Genomic DNA, 16,141 nt, shown 5'->3' with positions numbered 1-16,141 from the left:
TAGCTACTTCATATCAGCATTTCATTACAAACACACTCTGTATTTCTTTAGTTGAATGCAAGACGGAAAGTATTTTATACACAATAAACAGTATTTTTGAACCAACAAGTTGATTCTCATTGAGTGATGTGATGAAAATTTAGCTTACAGCTGATAATCAGCTGAATAAAGATATATTAATAAGGACATATTAGTGAGAGTCAAGGACTAAACTCAAGAAAATCTGGAGAACTACTGATAAAGATCACATAAAGTAACTAAACTCAGGGATTGAAGCCTTACTTATACACATTAATAAATATTATATTTTTCACAACAGAGCGTATATCCACTAATGCAGGGTGTTCACGTATTCACATTAAGGCCTTAAAATGTCTGAAATCTGTGAAAAAGGCTTGAAGTTGGCCTGAGACACATTTAGCAAAGTCTTAAATTTTGTTGTGGCAGGAGCATTTGTTCTTGTATGTATATGTTGTTTTTTCTGACAAGAGAAAGTATGACTTCAGACATCTTCGTTGTGTTTTCTGACTTGAGAAAAAGTGGCATTAAAAGGGTCCTTAAAAGTCTTAAATTTGACTCACTAATATCTAAGTCCATCCATCCATCCATCTTCTTCCGCTTATCCGGGGTCGGGTTGCGGGGGTAGCAGCTTCAGAAGGGAGGCCCAGACTTCCCTCTCCTCTGCCACTTGTTCCAGCTCTTCCGGGGGAATCCCGAGGCGTTCCCAGGCCAGCCGAGAGACATAGTCTCTCCAGCGTGTCCTGGGTCTTCCCCGGGGCCTCCTCCCGGTGGGACGTGCCCGGAACACCTCACCAGGGAGGCGTCCAGGAGGCATCCTGACCAGATGCCCGAGCCACCTCAACTGGCTCCTCTCGATGCGAAGGAGCAGCGGCTCTACTCTGAGTCCCTCCCGGATGACTGAGCTTCTCACCCTATCTCTAAGGGAGAGCCCAGATATCCGCCCTACGGAGAAAACCCATTTCGGACGCTTGTATCCGCGATCTCGCTCTTTCGATCATGACCCAAAGCTCATGACCATAGATGAGGGTGGGAACGTAGATCGACCGGTAAATCGAGAGCTTCGCTTTATGGCTCAGCTCTCTCTTCACCACGACGGACCGGTACAGCGCCCGCTTGACGGCAGACGCTGCGCCAATCCACCTGTTGATCTCCCGCTCCCTTCTTCCCCCATTCGTGAACAAGATCCCGAGATACTTGAACTTCTCCACTTGGGGCAGGACACCCCCCCTGACCCGGAGAAGGCACTCTACCCTTTTCCGGCTCAAGACCATGGCCTCGGATTTGGAGGCACTGATCCTCATCCCGGCCGCTTCACACTCGGCTGCGAACCGCTCCAGCGAGAGCTGCAGATCACGACCCGATGAAGCCAAAAGGACCACATCGTCTGCAAAAAGCAGAGATGAGATCCTAAGGCCACCAAATCGGATCCCCTCAACACCTTGGCTGCGCCTAGAAATTCTGTCCATGAAAGTGATGAACAGAATCGGTGACAAAGGGCAGCCCTGGCGGAGTGCAACTCTCACCGGAAACGAGCCCGACTTACTGCCGGCAATGCGGACCAGACTCTGACACTGGTCATACAGGGACCTGACAGTCCGTATCAAAGGGCCCGGTACCCCATACTCCTGGAGAACCTCCCACAGGGCTCCCCGAGGGACACGGTCGTATGCCTTCTCCAAGTCCACAAAACACATGTAGACTGGTTGGGCGAACTCCCATGCACCCTCCAGAACCCTGCCGAGGGTGTAGAGCTGGTCCAGTGTTCCACAACCAGGACGAAAACCACACTGCTCTTCCTGAATCCGAGGTTCGACTATCCGACTGACCCTCCTCTCCAGGACCCCTGAATAGACCTTGCCCGGGAGGCTTAAGAATGTGACCCCTCTATAATTGGAGCACACCCTCCGGTCCCCCTTTTTGAACAGGGGGACCACCACCCCAGTCTGCTAATCCAAGGGAACTGCCCCCGATGTCCATGCGATATTGCAGAGTCGCGTCAGCCAACACAACCCTACAACATCCAGAGCCTTAAGGAACTCCGGGTGGATCTCATCCACCCCCGGAGCCTTGCTACCGAGGAGCTTTTTAACCACCTCGGCGACCTCGTCCCCAGAGATTGGAGAGCCCAATTCAGTGTCCCCAGGCTCAGCTTCCCCAATGGAAGGCATGTTGGTGGGATTGAGGAGGTCTTCGAAGTACTCTGCCCACCGGCCCACAATGTCCCGAGTAGAGGTCAGCAGCACACCATCCCCACTATAAACAGTGTTGGTGCTGCACTGCTTCTCCCCCCCCGAGACGCCATATGGTGGACCAGAATCGCCTCGACGCCGTACGGAAGTCTTTCTCCATGGCCTCTCCAAACTCCTCCCACGCCCGAGTTTTTGCCTCAGCAACTACCTGAGCCGCATGCCGCTTCGCCTGCCGGTACCCATCAGCTGCTTCCGGAGTCTAAGTATCTAATAAGTCTAATATCTAAGTTTTTTCCCAAAATATATTTGGTCATCATCTAAAGTTAGGCTGTGGAACATTAATATTCTGCACTGTTTAATAATTTTAAAAGGATATGTTTTATATTTAAGGACAAACAGTTTATAGAGGTAAATGCACCTCATTAAAGTTATGTTCTCTGTCTATGTTGCACATTGTCTTTGTTTTGTTTGAAGAGGGTTAGATGGCGGTGCCCAAAATGGCTGCGGCTGCATGGGCTCTCGACAACTTGCGAGTATTTGAGCAAAATACGCTGCCTAAAACGCTACAAACTTTGCATCAGTAAGTTAGCATATGATCGACAGCGTCTGCTGGAATTACGATCATCAAGTGATTTCGGACTCATAAATACGACTACTCTAGAGTGTTTACGTGATCTCGGAGTGCTACGGAAGCAAGACCCAGCGGCCCGCAGCGCAGCGGACTCACCTAGCAGCACTAGCCGGAGGAGGAGAAAGCGAAGGCGGTGCGACCGGCAGCGGAAGCGCGGCTGTCGAAGTGGACTAACAGCTAAGCTAAACACTAACCCCCACAGATCGCCGCTTCCGTCCATCTTCCTCTCCAACGTCCGCTCTCTGGACAACAAAATAGACCATCTGCAACTGGAACTGTCTTCAAAGAGAGAGTTGAGGAACTGCTGCGCTCTCATTCTGACAGAGACATGGCTCAACTCGTCCATACCGGACAACGTTGTTAGCCTGGAGGGGCTCGCTACATTCCGCGCAGACAGGAGCAGCGCTCTCAGCGGTAAAACCCCAGGAGGGGGGCTGTGTATCTACATCAACAACAACTGGTGTAAAAATGCCATGACTGTCGCCAGTTACTGCTCCCCGGACATCGAGCTTCTGACTGTTAACTGCAGACCATTCTACCTGCCCAGGGAGTTTACTGTTGTTAGCATCACTGCTGTGTATGTGCCCCCCAGTGCTAACACTAAAGAGGCTATGAGTGTTCTCTACCAGACCATCAGTGAGTTGCAATCCTCACACACAGAGGGCGTTTTCATCATTGCTGGGGATTTTAACCAGGCCAACATGAAGACTGTTCTCCCTCACTTCAACTAATATGTGGATTTTCCAACCAGGGGAGTGAATAATCTAGACTTGGCCTACACCAACATCAAAGAAGCATTCAGAGCAGCCCCCCGCCCCCACCTCGGTTCTTCAGACCACCTATCTGTTATGCTAATTCCTGCATACAAGCCCCTGCTGATCAGAACAAAACCTACAATGAAGCAGGTGAGAATGTGGACTGAGGGGGCCATGGAGGCACTTCAGGACTGTTTTGAGTGCTCTGACTGGGAGATGTTCAAGGCAGCAGCCACTTACAACGACCAGATCAACATCGATGAGTATGCCATGACGGTGTCAGCCTACATCAACAAGTGCACAGAGGACGTCAGCATCACTAAGAACATTATCACCCGGGCCAACCAAAAACCCTGGATGACTAAGGAGGTACGGGAAATGCTAAAAGCACGGAACTCAGCCTTCAAGTCTGGCGACAAGGAGGCACTGAGGACAGCGAGAGCCAACTTGAACCGTGCTATCAGGTTAGCAAAACGAACCCACAGTCGAAAAATACAGGAGTTCTTCCACGACACCAGCAACACCAGAAGTATGTGGCAAGGCATAAAGGCGATCACAGACTACAATCCATCCTCCCCCCCAGTGGGTGAAGTTGATGCTGACTTTCTAAATGGACTCAATAACTTCTTTGGGAGGTTCGAGGCACTGAACAGTACTCCGGCAAAGAAAACTGTTCCCCACCAGGAAGAGGAGGCACTCTGCCTGGACACAGCCGATGTGTTGAAGACTCTGAAAAGAGTCAACCCACGGAAGGCCCCAGGCCCCGACAACATACCTGGGCGGGTGTTCAGGGAATGCGCAGGTCAGCTGGCTGGTGTCCTAACAGACATTTTTAACACCTCACTGGACCAAGCCACAGTGCCAGCCTGTCTCAAAACTGCCTCCATCATTCCGGTGCCGAAGAAACCTCAAGTCACCTCTTTCAACGATTACCGGCCTGTGGCACTGACTCCCATCATGATGAAGTGCTTTGAAAGGCTGGTAAAAGAACACATCGTCTCCAGACTCCCCTCCACATTCGACCCGTTCCAGTTTGCCTACCGCCGAAACCGCTCCACTGAGGACGCTATCGCCTCCGCCCTACACCTGAGCCTGGCTCACCTGGAGGAGAAGAACACTCATGTGCGGATGTTGTTCCTGGACTTCAGCTCAGCGTTCAACACAATCATCCCACAGCATCTGGCAGAAAAACTGGGACACCTGGGCTTCAGCACCCCCCTGCGAAACTGGCTGCTAGACTTCCTCACCGACAGACCTCAGTCAGTCCGGATCGGACAACACACCTCCGATGTCATCACCCTCAGCACAGGCTCCCCTCAGGGCTGCGTCCTGAGCCCTCTGCTGTTCACTCTGATGACACACGACTGCACCCCCAGGTTCGCCACCAACCACATCGTGAAGTTCGCGGACGACACAACGGTGGTGGGCCTCATCAGAGACGACAACGACCTGGACTACAGAGAGGAGGTGGAGCAGCTGGTGGACTGGTGCAGAGACAACAGCCTGATCCTGAACGTTGACAAGACGAAGGAGATGATCGTCGACTTCAGGAAGAACCGGCCCAGCCACGCTCCACTGCTCATCAACAGCTCGGCTGTGGAGGTGGTCAGCAGCACCAAATTCCTGGGGGTGCACATCACTAACGACCTCACCTGGACTGTGAACACCACGTCTCTGGCCAAGAGGGCACAGAAACGTTTGTATTTCCTGCGGAGGATGAGAAGAGCACACCTGCCCCCGCCCATCCTCAAGACGTTCTACAGAAGCACCATAGAGAGCATTCTGACCAGCTGCCTCTCTGTGTGGTGTGGAAGCTGCAGCGCCTCCGACTGGAAGAACGTGAGGAGAGTGGTGCGGACAGCAGAGAGGATCATCGGGGCCCCCCTTCCCTCCATCCAGGACATTTCATCCCAGCGCTGCCTGTCCCGAGGCCGAAACATCGTCAGTGACCCCTCACACCCCCACCATGAACTGTTCTCCATGCTGCCCTCTGGAAAGAGGTTCCGCAGCGTCCGGTGCAGGTCCACCAGGTTCCGAAACAGCTTTTTCCCACTTGCCATCAGACTGCTGAACTCTTAACTGGACTGCACTTAAAATCTGGTCTCCACTTTATACCTTGCACATGTACAGAGCTAAATAACTTATATTTTACTGTCACTCCTGCACTTTATATTTTATATTTTATATTCATATTTTATACTGTATTTTATTTTATTCTGGAGTAGCCTCACAATTGAAAGCTCAAAATATTGTCCTGAGCCGTATGCAACGAAATTTCGTTCTGTATACACCCTGTGCATGCAAAATGACAATAAAGTCAGTCTAAGTCTAAGTCTAAGTCTAAGCTATAGTAAGCGTTGGCCTGGGCTTACTCCTCCCACCTGTGCTTTTTGTGTTTTGTGTTGTTAAGTAGGTCTGGCTGGGCCGGGTAAAGCCCTTACTTATCCTCCTGCAGGGCTCAGAGCTGACTGGGCGAGAGGTTTCACTGGGGCTGAGAGGCGCTCAAAGGCAGCCTGCTTTATTCCATTTTTACCTCCACATATTCCCCCTTGGAGTTTCCTTGTACTCTGACATTATCTTTGGTTACGACGATGACATGTCAGGTTGACATGAGTGACTTCAGAGCTGTGGTGATGGCTTCATACTCTTCAGAAGACTTCTTTACTTGGCTGGAGAGAGGAAACAGACAGAGGTCATCTCTGCCTTCAGATACTTTTCTCTTCATTTCTTTTTTTTTAACTCTATCTTCCCTCCTGCCAATCTCTCCAGGTTGTTTTCCCTCTTCTTTCATGTTTTATATCACCCTGGAACTTCTGCCATCTTTGATTTTGTTTCATTTTATGCTTCTGTCTTTTCCCACTTTCTTGCTCACATTTTATTCTAGTTTTTACCTGATATATTCAGACGTCTTCACATTTTATGATATTACAGACACACACTTTAATGTAAAGTAGGGCATAATTTTAAAGTGTGGGTAAAGGAGGGAAAGAGATGTAAAGCTTTAAAACTTTTTCACTAATAAAAACCTGAAAGGTGTGGCCCTGCATTTTTATTCAGCCCTCTTAAATCCCAAAATTAACTTTTTGCAGAACCATCATACTCTAGAGTTATGACTGAAATTATCTTGAAGTGGCATAAATCTCAGTCAATTCTGAAACTCAAATATTTGCTTTGTCTTTTTTTTTGTGCTAATCAGCTCAACCTTCAGTTAAATCTTCAGATGAAGAACATGTGAAGAATTTTCCAGTCTTGCCTCAAATTCTCACATGAATTTAGTTATGGACTCTGGATCATTGTAACGTGTCGATACGGGTTGAGCCAAACCACTCCAGTGGACTTATGCCCTGCTTCACATTAAAGTTTGTAAAGTGGTGCTTGTTAAATTTAAAATCACAAAAATATCCATTCATCCAAAGCCAAGTCTGTCCTCGACATCCTAAATGTTTCTAGTATGACCTAGTTTTGAATACGAGTGGTCGACAGCTCATGTTTTGTGAGGCTTCTTTGCAAATTCTTTAAGTCACTGTGCCACACATTGAGAAACTAATGCAAGGAAAGCAGAAAATTCAGTTTCTAGCAGGACATCCACAAAGATAGTTTGTTCTTGTATACCACTCTGCTTGAGAAGAGCAGTACCCTTCTGTCTTGAAGCAAACCTTTCAGCTCCGATGTTGATCTTCCTTTAGTATTATTTCCTGCTTCAATTGAAAATCCACTTTAGAAAACTGTGTAAGTGTAAAAATGTAGTGATTCATGTTGATATCGAAAGAGAGGAGAAAACAATGAATATATCGCTGCCCTTGACTTATTTGCTTTATGACTAGCTTGCTGTCACTCTGCAGTTGTGGAGTCACAAAACTAATGTCTGGGATCATGAGCACCCCTGCTGTGAGGTAAGAGAACTGCCTGCCTCACCTCAAATCTGTTCTCTGCCGTTTCTGATCGCTCCTCAGCACACGAAACACGTTACACACACAGTTGGTGACAAAAAACACTTCACATTATCTAGGCTAAATTATGGAAAATCAGTTCCTATATCAAATGTTTTTTAACCATTACATTGGCAACATACAGACAGAATGGCAGTTAGCGAGAGGTTGATCAATCCCAGGTGATCCTCAGCTCACTGCTGCCTCACCGGCTTCGCTACCGAGCATTTGAATGGGGAAAATACAAAAATTCAGCAATTTTGAAGAAAAAATAATCAGAATTTGTTAAGCTAAATGAAAAATAAATACTTTATAGTATAAACCACAGGGTGAAAATAGCAATATAAATTATCTTATTCTTATATATTATTCTTCCATGATAGAAGAAAAATATATGACGTTTTTCTTCCACGTCATATATATCCATTCATCTATCCATTTTCTGTACACCCTTGTCCCTAGTGGGGTCGGGAGGGGTGCTGGTGCCTGTCTCCAGCAAGCATTTTGGGAGAGAGGCAAGGTATATATATATATCAGTGACATGCAGTCAGGGCAGGCATCATGGAAGAATAATATAATGCTTGCGCAACCTCTCACTAACTGCGCTGGCTACCATACTATGAGAGCATGTTCCTCCTGGCTGTACATTGCCAATAAAATGGTTAAAAAAACATTTAATATATGAACTGATCTTCCATAATTTAGCTTATGTATATAATGTACAGTGTGTGTGTAACGTGTTTCCTGTGCTGAGGAGCGATCAGAAATGGCAGAGAACAGATTTGAGCTGAGGTTCGCTTGCCTCATGGTAGGGGGAGCTCATGATCCCAGATATTGTGACTCCACACATACAGTATATATACACTGCCTCGCCAAAAAAAAAGTCACCACCAAAAAATGGTCACACTCTCTAATATTTTGTTGGACCACCTTTAGCTTTGATTACACCCCGCATTCGCTGTGGCATTGTTTCAATAAGCTTCTGCAGTGTCACAAGATTTATTTCCATCCAGTGTTGCATTAATCTTTCACCAAGATCTTGTATTGATGATGGGAGAGTCTGACCACTGCGCTAAGCCTTCTCCAGCACATCCCAAAGATTCTCAATGGGGTTAAGGTCTGGACTCTGTGGTGGCCAATCCATGTGTGAAAAATTTGTCTCATGCTCCCTGAACCACTCTTTCACAATGTGAGCCCGATGAATCCTGGCATTGTCATCTTGGAATATGCCCGTTCCATTTGGGAAGACAAAATCCATTGATGGAATAACCTGGTCATTCAGTATATTCAGGTAGTCAGCTGACCTCATTCTTTGGGCCACAATGTTGCTGAACCTTGACCTGACCAACTGCAGCAACCCCAGATCATAGCACTGCCCCCACAGGCTTGTACAGTAGGCACTAGGCATGATGGGTGCATCACTTCACCTGCCTCTCTTCTTACCCTGATGCGCCCATCACTCTGGAACAGGGTAAATCTGGACTCATCAGACCACATGACCCTCTTCCATTCCTCCAGAGTCCAATCTTTATGCTTCCTAGCAAACTGAAGCCTTTTTTTCTGGTTAGCCTTACTGATTAGAGGTTTACTTACGGCTACACAGCTGTTCAATCCCAACCCCTTGAGTTCCCTTCGCATTGTGCGTGTGGAAATGCTTTTGCGTTCACAATTAAACATACTCCTGAGTTCTGCTGTTGTTTTTCTTCGATTTGATTTGACCAAACGTTTAAGTAATCGCCGATCACGATCATTCAGGATTTTTTTCCAACCACATTTCTTCCTGGAAGACGATGGTTCCCCACCATCCTTCCAGTTTTTAATGATACGTTGGACAGTTCTTAACCCAATTCTAGTAGTTTCTGCAATCTCCTTAGATGTTTTCTCTGCTTGATGCATGCCAATGATTTGACTCTTCTTAAACAGACTAACGTCTTTTCCACGACCACAGGATGTGTCTTTTGCCATGGTTGTTTAAGAAATGAGGAGTTACTCATTGCATCAGCTGGGGTTAAATAACTTGTTGCCAGCTGAAAGATAATCGCCTATGCAGTACTTATCCAATAGGAGGCTTGTACCTAATTGCTTAGTTAAATCCAGGTGGCGACTTTTTTTTGGCCAGGCAATGTATATATACAGGTATATACTGTATATAGATATACAGTATACTGTATATAGAGAAATATATATATATATTTATATATATATATACACACACACAGTGATGGCATAGTTACTTTGAAAGAGTAACTTTAATTGGATTACTGATTACTCCTTGAAAACATAACTTAGTTAGATTACTGATTACTTGATTTGTAAAGTAACTAAGTTACATTAAAAGTAACTTTTTTAGTTACTTTCAGCAGCTGCTAACAACAACACTCTGCAACCTGTGAAAATTACATTGATCTTTTTCCAATACTTAATTGCAAGTTATTTTATAATACTAACATCAACAATGTGTCTCCACTTATGCGGTTGAACTGAAGGGGAGATTATTTACTGGTTACAACAGTACAAAAAAAAAACTTTAGTAGTTTGTGCGTGTTTTTGTGTGCTGCAGTATTGTCTGGAAAACTATAAATAGGATTTTAGACGCCCCTCCCACTCCCTGCCCCAGCGTCCAGGTTCTGCGTTACGGCTCTGCGTTTGCTGTCAGAGTGCAGTGCACAGAACACCTGCTGCGGTGTTCAGATGTCCAGCTGCACAGATTTGTGACACTTATCTTAATATTACTGATCATAAGTTGGTTACACACCAAGATATTCCTCTTTAATAAAATCCTAACGGTATTTAAGCACATTAGCTGAAAAAATAATCTAAATAAGCAAATTGACTGCCTAAATGATGTTTAGTAGCACAACTTCACGGACACGTTCATTCCTGGCTGTTTTCACGTTTATTGCGCTGTTCATATTAGTCTCAATGTTTGCTGTTTTCTGGAGCGCAACACGAAGCTCGACGTAATTCAGAGGTAATATATTAAATTGATATTAACAAAGACACAGCGGGATGGATTATGAGTCTGACTAAAACTAACTGGATGACAAATGCTGGGGTTTATGTCTGCTTATTTCCGAGCCCAAAAACCGCAATTTGCGACTCATTAAATCTGCAAGCGATTTTAGAAAAAAACAAGCTCAAAGCTGCTTATAATAATCGGACTTGGTGACCAAAACTCAAAATAGTTTCTGTTTTTCAAGCAACAAAATGTGCATCTCCCTCTTCCCTCCATTGTTTATGTTTCTGTCGCTGCTGAAACGGTGGTCACTCCCCAAGACGCGTTAGTAACGCATTACTTAGTAACGCTATTGATCTAAGTACATACATATATATATATATATATATATATATATATACACAAATATGTATATCAGTGACGTGCGGTGAGGTTCAGTTGATGAGGCACTGACTTAATCATAATCAGATTTACAAATATAGACCCCCTGCACGTTATTGAAGGATTTAAAACTGGAACTAAAGTTAAAGCTGGAACTTTACAAAGCGGAATAAATGGTAAAAGCAAAGGCGAAATATTTATTTGATTAACATCTTACTGATTATCTTTTATGAGCAGCGCTGCCTATGTGGTGTGCTGATGTATCTGCCTTCTGTCAATTGCATCCTCTCTCTCCCATCAGTTTGTCTAAGAATGTATCATCAATACCAAGAGTTTTGTTGGTATTGATGATACATTAATACCAAATTAATAAGGAAATTTCACGAATGAGGACAACGCTGGAGGGCAAAAAGACTATTCTTCTACATGTCATCCATAGCCGCGCTGCCACGGTATAATAATTCCATTAACTCAATGAAACTTGGAAATTTAGGTATTATTAATTTTGTGCTGTGCTCCACAGCAAAGGGAAAACCCGTTGAAGTATAACTCAAAACCACGTCTTTCTCGCTCTCTGCAATGGCCAGGCTACAGACAGACTTGTTGCCATATCAACTGACAACAACGCCCCTAAAAAAACATACATATTTTCCACACAAAGAGTAGGACATTCAGTATGTTGCAGTAGTATAGTTTTAGGCTTAATGTTTATTTTGTGATTATTAATAAGTGATTGCTGTGGTACGAGGAGAAAATTATAAATATATCGCTGCACTTGACTGTATGGCTAGCTTGTTGTTACTGTATCTTACTCTGCAGTTGTAGAGTCACAATGTCTGGGATCATGAGCGCCCCCTGCCATGAAGCAAGAGAACTGCCTGCCTCACCTCAAATCTGTCCTCTGCTGTTTCTGATCGCTCCTCAGCACACAAAACATGTTACATACACAGTTGGTGACAAAAAACACTGTAGATTATATACATAAGCTAAATTATGGAATATCAGTTCATATATTAAATGTTTTTTTAACCATTTTATTAGCAATGGACAGACAGGAGGAAAATGCTCTCATAGAACAGCAGCCAGCACAGTAAGTGAGAGGTTGATCAATCCCAGGTGAGGCTCAACTCGCTGCTGCCTCACCAGCTTAGCTTCCGAGCATTTGAATTGGGAAAAAAAAAAAAAAAATTATATATATATATATATATACACACACACACACACCCTGCACACTCCTGGTTTAAATGCTAATTTCCCAGAAAATGACTTAAAAAAATATTATTTACTGAAAAGCAGCTAATAAAATATCCTAGCAGAAAACAATCTAATTTTTTCTACTTGGTGAAAAGCCGGTAAAGGCCTCTTTCTTCTTGGTTCAGGTGTCAGAGGATAACTAACTTTTCTGAGTTGCTGAACAGGTAGTTATTATCAACAGTACTCTAATTAGTTGTATTATTTTGTAACTATTTTCTTTCTCACCAGAATGTCTGCTGATGTTAAAAGTGATAATCATGGTGTTTTCAGTCGCTCATGCTCCGTCATTAAAGCTCTCACTCTGCCAGTTCTTCTCTCTGGATTTTTGCTGCTCCTGAAATTTGTTCACCTCAATCACTCTGTGGTTCACTCTCCTGCTCCTGGATCCCCTTTTTTTCCACTTGTACAATTACTCCCACCCACTTCAGAGGATTTTTCCCTTCTCTGGTGCACCCAGTGTTACTCCTAGCCTCTTTGTATCTGATCTATCTAGTTATTTCCCCTCTGCCAAGATGTGGGCAGTCACCAAGATTGTTATTAGTGCCAGGTTCAAGCCTGCAATGTAATCAAACCCCAGGAATTAGCGGCCGGGCCACACTGACAGGAAGGCGCAGTGCTGACCAAACATTGTAGTTATTACTGAGGTTTCTGCTGCAGAGCGTCACCTCCTTGGATTCCTGTGGTTTGAAGGCATTGCTAAAGATAAGCAATGGACAGCAGTGACAGATTAGAAGGCTACCAGTGGGAGACACATGAAGAGCTCCATGACGCCCTGCGAGGGCGCTTTAGGTGGTTAAGCTTGGGGAGAGCGGCCATGTTGAATGGAAATCGTGTCTTATTTTGAGATAAAGGCAGAAATACAAAACAATTGTTGTGTTTAGAGCAGAGAACAGAAACCAGTTCTTTAGCTTTCTGCCTGATGAAGAGGCTGTTGTAGCTTCAGCCATGAAGCACATCCACCAGTTACCCATCTGCACTAAAGAGCTTTTACATTTAAGTCTCATGACAGATTACCGGAAAGGGTCAGCATTATGTCGAACTGCCTTGACACACTGCTACTGATCTTTTCTAGATTAACAAGAACAAGTCTGGTCTTATCACAATAACAGAAAATCAGGCCCCTCTCCATAAACGTAACAAGTTTGTTCAGCAGTAAGATAGTAGTGGACTTCAGTCCTGGTACCAGCTCCCTGCAGGCCAGGCTTAAGTAAAGCTTGTAGCAGGAGTAGCTTACGGTTTTCTTGGACTTTTTCAGTAGTTATGCTGCTATAGGCCTGACTAACAGAGGATATGCCCACCACTTCTCCCTACAACTCTCCATTTGTGCATTATTTACAATTATTGAAGCCCCTGCCATGTATTTCTCTCCATTTTTCTTTCTGTATAAATTACACCTGGTATAGTGATTTAGTGTTTGGCTGTGTACTTCTTTAAAAGTGATTAAAAGTTCTTTGAACTGGTTAGGATAGGTCTATGAGCAAAATAAAATATGTTCATTACATTTTTTACACAAAGTCATTCTTGGTTAATGAGATTTTAGTTTACTCAGTTCTGCCTTTTTTCAGCTCCTTTCAGAATGATTTGTTTTTGTTACTTTAAATCCAAAGAAGCTGCTGCTGACCCCACCCTCTCATCCCAAATCAACATTTACACTCAATACATGAAAAATAGCAATAAACAGATACTTAATTTTACAACCCCACATCTTTGAAAAGCAGAAGTGAAACCTCCTGCACAGTGAACAAGAATGCAGCAAGTGGTTTTTGAATGGTAGGTTAACAACAAAACATTTGTCTTTTCCTGCAGCCACTGTAAAGCACTTACAGTAGAACCTGCTGACCAAACATGCTTGAGCGTTGCTGAGGTTGCTAGGTAATGGGCTGGGCTTTGCTGGGGTTGCTAGGTAACAGACAGTGCCTGCTGATTTGTGGTGTCACATTAGGAAGGTTTTGAAACAGATCATTTTCCAGACAACAAAAAATATGAACTTATTACTAAAAACAGGGTTTCCCCCAGAAAACTTGCTAAGCCTGGTGGTCGGGGCGCCGAAGCGGTCCACCGTGTTTTTGTATTAAAAGATGCTCAGTAAACAGGAAATGTAAAAATATTACTGTGTAATTATATGTTACTGGAAGACATCGCCAGTGAAATACTATCTCAACTCTGAACTAGTCTTAAAAACAACAAATCAAAAAATGCAATTAAAATTAATATCAATTATTTGCACTTCTGTTTAATCCAAATTTAAGTCAGCGGCTCCATAAGGCCCCCCAGAGCTTTAGGAGCCCATAAATGCTAATATTTTAACATAGACCACAGATACATAAATGTAACATTTGTTTATTGAGATTATCAATGCTGCTAAATTTGATTTAATGGTTTCAGCACAAATAAATTAAAATATTTTAAATTGTTTAACATTTATATGTAAGATTTGAAGTCGCTGGCTAATTTACTTTGCAAAAGTTCAAAGTGCAATATTCATAGTTAAATTGTTTTGTTACCATAGTAACAATCTGACGCTGTGACTTTAATCTTTGAGTTTGAGCTGTTTGTTCACAAATACAAATCAGTAAACTGTAATTATAACTTATTGCTTTTTAGATTGGCCAGTTAAACTACTCCCCATCTCCCAGATTTCACTAAATCTAACACAGAAGCTGTTAGAGGTGCTGATGTTTTAGCAGCAAGAGGGGCCCCTAAGTCAAATTCTGCTCAAGGCCTCATACAGCCTTGGACCGGCCCTGCTTGATGAGTTAAATCCTCTGCACTGCGCAGAGATGTGGAACAAACGGGAGATTTAATTTAATGCTGCTAATGTGGCTTTAGTAGCTCTTCCATTTCGTGTCTATTGACTGTTTAACAAGGGGACACAGAAACTATTTTGGTTGGTCCAGTTTAAGGGACGAGTTCCTCAGATCTCCATGCAACCGTGCACATTAACGCTGTCTGATTAAGTGGACAAAGTATTTGATATGGTTTGATGTTTCGTGTAATCGGAAAAATAATACTAAAAATAACAACAAAATAACATAAAACCAACGTGATGCGCGACTACTAGGCGAGCGCTAAAGCTCCTCACTGGGCTGAACCTGCATGATGAGGTCAGAGCTGGTTCATTAACCACTAACACACCGGTCAACTGGGAACACATACATAAACTTTACAGGGAAAACAGAGCCACACGCTAGGCAGCGTGTTGAGATGGAAAAGCTGCACAAAACTCTTTCTCCACAAATATAAATCATTCTCACCACTCGCTCAGCAACTTTGAAAACGCCACTACAAGTTATTCCTGGTTCATGTAGAGCTGCACAGCCAGAGCTAACATGCTGGGGTTTAAACTCCTACCTTGATCAAAAACTCTAAACAATTCCTCACAGGGGGTTGATGTAAATATTCATACAGGTCAGCCTGTGTCCAGCTTGAGTGAAAGGAGACGTGGGATCTGCGCTGAAGTTAACGTAAGACATCCAGCTGCTGCAACGAGCAAGGCATCGCGCAGAGTCTCCAGCTGTCTGATTGGTCCGGATTTAAACTATAAACCTATCTTCTATAAACTCATCTTTTAGGAATAATTCTGCTCCGTCAATGAAACGCTCAGAGCAACAGAGACGCTTGCAATCCGGCTTAAAAAAAATAACACACAATGTTTTTTAAATTATTATTATTTTCTTAAAAACATAAACAAGAAAGGCTTAGCCTGGCGGTGGGACTAGTAAAGCATGGCGGGCCGCCAGGCCTACACTGGGGGAAACCCTGCTAAAACAGCTTGATGTTTTTTGAGCACTATGCTGTTTTCAGAAGCAGCAGAGACCCAAATGAAAGTGCAAAATGCTGCAAAATGTGAAATTTGCATAATAATGTAGTAACAGTAATAATAATCCCTTTTAAAGTGACTAGAACTCTTAACTTTGCGTACTCGCTTTGTGATTATTTCCTAAAAATGGATAGATGCAAACTACATCTCGTTGCTTGTACTTGTGACAGTGCAATGACAATAAAGTTGAATTCTATTCTATTCT

The 16,141-nt window shown here is 43.8% G+C and overlaps 1 protein-coding gene and 1 long non-coding RNA gene across 11 annotated transcripts in view; one reads left to right on the top strand and one right to left on the bottom strand.

Moving 5' to 3' along the window:
- agrn (agrin) overlaps positions 1–16,141 on the bottom strand; it is a 440,494-nt gene that overhangs the window by 184,394 nt on the left and 239,959 nt on the right. The gene's annotated exons all lie outside the window — the stretch shown is intronic.
- LOC114148050 (uncharacterized) lies at positions 8,262–14,031 on the top strand. Its single transcript, XR_003596193.1, has 3 exons — positions 8,262–8,378; positions 9,509–9,510; positions 14,020–14,031. It is a non-coding gene; the product is annotated as an uncharacterized LOC114148050 (long non-coding RNA).

This window comes from Xiphophorus couchianus, chromosome 1, assembly GCF_001444195.1.
Source record: "Xiphophorus couchianus chromosome 1, X_couchianus-1.0, whole genome shotgun sequence".
Taxonomy (NCBI): Eukaryota; Metazoa; Chordata; class Actinopteri; order Cyprinodontiformes; family Poeciliidae; genus Xiphophorus; species Xiphophorus couchianus.
This window is presented reverse-complemented; position numbering and strand designations above follow the sequence as displayed.